General features: G+C 55.8%; 2 non-coding genes and 1 pseudogene across 2 annotated transcripts; all 3 read right to left on the bottom strand.

Moving 5' to 3' along the window:
- LOC124744900 overlaps nucleotides 1-96 on the bottom strand; it is a 4,221-nt pseudogene extending 4,125 nt beyond the window's left edge.
- Nucleotides 97-284: 188 nt separating this feature from the next.
- Nucleotides 285-439, bottom strand: LOC124744906. Its single transcript, XR_007010910.1, has one exon. It is a non-coding gene; the product is annotated as a 5.8S ribosomal RNA (ribosomal RNA).
- Nucleotides 440-790: 351 nt separating this feature from the next.
- Nucleotides 791-2,697, bottom strand: LOC124744896. The gene has a single exon (XR_007010906.1). It is a non-coding gene; the product is annotated as a small subunit ribosomal RNA (ribosomal RNA).
- Between the last annotated feature and the right edge of the window lie 2,303 nt (nucleotides 2,698-5,000).

The raw sequence follows: 5,000 nt of genomic DNA, 5'->3' as shown, positions 1-5,000 counted from the left end.
TTCGCTCGCCGCTACTGGGGAATCCTTGTTAGTTTCTTTTCCTCCGCTTAGTAATATGCTTAAATTCAGCGGGTAGTCTCGCCTGCTCTGAGGTCGTTGTACGAGGTGTCGCACGCCACACCGCCAGCCGGCTGTGCACGCTACCGAGAAAGTACCGGTATGCGAACCGCCAGGCGACGGGCGCGCATCGCACGTTTGAGGAGACGCGGCCGGCCCCACAGGCGGCCGCGACACTCCCAGGTCTGCGAAGCGGGGCAAACGCCGCGCGCTTCAGTATACGTAGCCGACCCTCAGCCAGACGTGGCCCGGGAACGGAATCCATGGACCGCAATGTGCGTTCGAAACGTCGATGTTCATGTGTCCTGCAGTTCACATGTCGACGCGCAATTTGCTGCGTTCTTCATCGACCCACGAGCCGAGTGATCCACCGTCCTGGGTGATCTTTTCTCAGTTTCCGCCGTCTCTTTCGAGACGGTCGCATAGGCGGGAGTGAGGCGTGTGGCGGCCCCTGTTCCAGCGTTCTGTGTCCAACGGCCTCACGGCCGACGGGCGTCGTACGGCTCCACACCGGAGCGGACAGGCACTCGGGCGAAAGTCATTCAAAACCGGCGCCAGGCGCCAGGTGCCGCAGGCCAGCCGCTCCAGCGCTTCAGCGCTCGTACCACACAACATTGCCGCTAGTTTTGAGAGGCACGCGTGGTTCCGCACGCGGCGCACGGCTACGGCGAGCCGTACAGGTAGCGTGTTGCGCGACACGACACGCACATCGAAAGACATGCAGTCTAGTCGGTAATGATCCTTCCGCAGGTTCACCTACGGAAACCTTGTTACGACTTTTACTTCCTCTAAATGATCAAGTTTGGTCATCTTTCCGGTAGCATCGGCAACGACAGAGTCAATGCCGCGTACCAGTCCGAAGACCTCACTAAATCATTCAATCGGTAGTAGCGACGGGCGGTGTGTACAAAGGGCAGGGACGTAATCAACGCGAGCTTATGACTCGCGCTTACTGGGAATTCCTCGTTCATGGGGAACAATTGCAAGCCCCAATCCCTAGCACGAAGGAGGTTCAGCGGGTTACCCCGACCTTTCGGCCTAGGAAGACACGCTGATTCCTTCAGTGTAGCGCGCGTGCGGCCAGAACATCTAAGGGCATCACAGACCTGTTATTGCTCAATCTCGTGCGGCTAGAAGCCGCCTGTCCCTCTAAGAAGAAAAGTAATCGCTGACAGCACGAAGGATGTCACGCGACTAGTTAGCAGGCTAGAGTCTCGTTCGTTATCGGAATTAACCAGACAAATCGCTCCACCAACTAAGAACGGCCATGCACCACCACCCACCGAATCAAGAAAGAGCTATCAATCTGTCAATCCTTCCGGTGTCCGGGCCTGGTGAGGTTTCCCGTGTTGAGTCAAATTAAGCCGCAGGCTCCACTCCTGGTGGTGCCCTTCGTCAATTCCTTTAAGTTTCAGCTTTGCAACCATACTTCCCCCGGAACCCAAAAGCTTTGGTTTCCCGGAGGCTGCCCGCCGAGTCATCGGAGGAACTGCGGCGGATCGCTGGCTGGCATCGTTTATGGTTAGAACTAGGGCGGTATCTGATCGCCTTCGAACCTCTAACTTTCGTTCTTGATTAATGAAAACATACTTGGCAAATGCTTTCGCTTCTGTTCGTCTTGCGACGATCCAAGAATTTCACCTCTAACGTCGCAATACGAATGCCCCCGCCTGTCCCTATTAATCATTACCTCGGGTTCCGAAAACCAACAAAATAGAACCGAGGTCCTATTCCATTATTCCATGCACACAGTATTCAGGCGGGCTTGCCTGCTTTAAGCACTCTAATTTGTTCAAAGTAAACGTGCCGGCCCACCGAGACACTCAATAAAGAGCACCCTGGTAGGATTTCAACGGGGTCCGCCTCGGGACGCACGAGCACGCACGAGGCGGTCGCACGCCTTCAGCTCGCCCCACCGGCAGGACGTCCCACGATACATGCCAGTTAAACACCGACGGGCGGTGAACCAACAGCGTGGGACACAAATCCAACTACGAGCTTTTTAACCGCAACAACTTTAATATACGCTATTGGAGCTGGAATTACCGCGGCTGCTGGCACCAGACTTGCCCTCCAATAGATACTCGTTAAAGGATTTAAAGTGTACTCATTCCGATTACGGGGCCTCGGATGAGTCCCGTATCGTTATTTTTCGTCACTACCTCCCCGTGCCGGGAGTGGGTAATTTGCGCGCCTGCTGCCTTCCTTGGATGTGGTAGCCGTTTCTCAGGCTCCCTCTCCGGAATCGAACCCTGATTCCCCGTTACCCGTTACAACCATGGTAGGCGCAGAACCTACCATCGACAGTTGATAAGGCAGACATTTGAAAGATGCGTCGCCGGTACGAGGACCGTGCGATCAGCCCAAAGTTATTCAGAGTCACCAAGGCAAACGGACCGGACGAGCCGACCGATTGGTTTTGATCTAATAAAAGCGTCCCTTCCATCTCTGGTCGGGACTCTGTTTGCATGTATTAGCTCTAGAATTACCACAGTTATCCAAGTAACGTGGGTACGATCTAAGGAACCATAACTGATTTAATGAGCCATTCGCGGTTTCACCTTAATGCGGCTTGTACTGAGACATGCATGGCTTAATCTTTGAGACAAGCATATGACTACTGGCAGGATCAACCAGGGAGCTGCGTCAACTAGAGCTGAGCAGCCGGCCGCCCGGGAGTGTGTCCCGGGGGCCCGCGCGAACACGCAAGCGTCCGCTCAATCATTCTGCAAACAGGAGGAGGCTGAGCTCCCCTGCACAATACACCTCGAAACCCTCTCAGGTCCCGGCGGCGCGCAGCGCCGTCCCAAGTACTTGGTCGGGTTCGAGAGAGGCGCAATCGCCCGGAGTTAGGCGAGTAGACGCTTTCGGTGCGACCACCCGTGCTCCCAACTGAGCTTGCCGCTGCCGACAGAGGCCCGGGAGCGTGCTGTCGTGGCATTGCCGGCGGGAGACAACACGCGCCACCTACGGTGACCGGCAGCTCCAACGCCAGCGCCACAGAAGGACAAAAGCCCCACTTGGGTGCCGAAGCGAACTCTCCCAGCACAGCGCACGCGCCAACACATCCGCACAGCTGCGATACAAACCACCAGCGAGAACCGCTGGGGCGACCGAGCAGCAGACGGCGTCGCGGCGCCGAGCGCCGGGCGGCGGCGCATCCTCAACGCACACAGTCCTCAATCGGACCAGCACACTGAAGATGTCCACCGCGCTTCGCACCGGGCCCGCGAGGACCTACTTTGGCCGCACGGCGCCGCGCGCAGGGTGCGCCGGCGCGCAGCTGCGACGCCTGCCGCGTCCGTCGGCCGGCGCGCCTGCCACTGGCCGCCCCCACCAGCCGGCTGTAGCGCGTGCGCCCACGCACCGCGCGGCCAGCACGCCGGGAGGCGCCCCCTCACCGGCCGGGGACGGTCCCACCCAGCCACCGCCGCGTATCGCTTCACACCCAGATGCCGTTCAGTTTCGTCGGCATGGTGGGTATCGCTGGAACAACCGGTTAGTACCTCAACCTATCGTCGCCATCACCGATTCACCCCTAGCGAGAACAACCGCACCACAACAGGTTACCATTTGTTCATTTGCGTAACTTCACCAGAAAACGCAGGCGTCCATCGCCATTTGCAACTTCAACGATTATTGCATGCCTGTGTCAGGTGTCACGCCACACTACGTCTGCCCACATACACGCAACAAAATGTGCACGCCTAGACAATACGTGGAAGGTGGCCCCCGTACGTATGCGATGTCCATTGCTCGAACGACTGTCAACCGGCCTCTGTAGCATGTCGCAGATATGGAACGCGGTGCACCATGCCATCACGGTGTGTGAGGAGAGACGACTAGGTCCGAATACATCAACAGACAGCTCATGCTGATCGCCATCCACGGCGTCCGTTCCTCCCACACGTCTCTATGGCGTACCACACTGCAATCCAGCTCTCATAGGGAGACGACACGTAGCTGCGTGCACAATATTTGCACTGTATGGTCCGCCGTTTTTGGGCGCAGTCGTTGTGCGGTCACACATGTGCCACGATGTATCATTCAGTACATAAGGACGAATGTGCAGTACAGATTGTGGTTCACGCGTACGACATCAGCGGACAGTTGACACAGGCCGCACCACAACGTAGCCTGAGTACGTCGCATGCGAAGGGCATTGAACATGCAAACTTCTCACCAACCAGCTTGCGAAGGCAGGGGGCAAGGTGGGGACGTGGGGAGGGGCGGCATGTACGTCCTGCTGCCATCCACATTACAGTGTACAGCAGGAGCATGTGGAAAGTGAGCAAGACTTGCAAGGTGTTTAACATGAAGCGATACACAGGGGTGCGGGCAGTGCGAGTAGCGAACTATATTGCGAGGGTTGCGGGTGGGCAACACTACAGTAATTGAACGAGTCGTATAACAATTACAGAGCAGGTTTAGGCGACAACGTGGGTTACGTTAAGGCGACAACATGGGTTAGGTTAAGGCACAACATGGGTTAGGTTAAGGCACAACATGGGTTAGGTTAAGGCACAACATGGGTTAGGTTAAGGCACAACATGGGTTAGGTTAAGGCACAACATGGGTTAGGTTAAGGCACAACATGGGTTAGGTTAAGGCACAACATGGGTTAGGTTAAGGCACAACATGGGTTAGGTTGAGGCACAACATGGGTTAGGTTAAGGCACAACATGGGTTAGGTTGAGGCACAACATGGGTTAGGTTGAGGCACAACATGGGTTAGGTTGAGGCACAACATGGGTTAGGTTAAGGTACAACATGGGTTAGGTTAAGGTACAACATGGGTTAGGTTAAGGTACAACATGGGTTAGGTTAAGGTACAACATGGGTTAGGTTAAGGTACAACATGGGTTAGGTTAAGGTACAACATAGGTTAGGTTAAGGTACAACATAGGTTAGGTTAAGGTACAACATAGGTTAGGTTAAGGTAC

The sequence above is a fragment of the Schistocerca piceifrons genome, unplaced genomic scaffold (genome assembly GCF_021461385.2).
Source record: "Schistocerca piceifrons isolate TAMUIC-IGC-003096 unplaced genomic scaffold, iqSchPice1.1 HiC_scaffold_309, whole genome shotgun sequence".
Taxonomy (NCBI): Eukaryota; Metazoa; Arthropoda; class Insecta; order Orthoptera; family Acrididae; genus Schistocerca; species Schistocerca piceifrons.
This window is presented reverse-complemented; position numbering and strand designations above follow the sequence as displayed.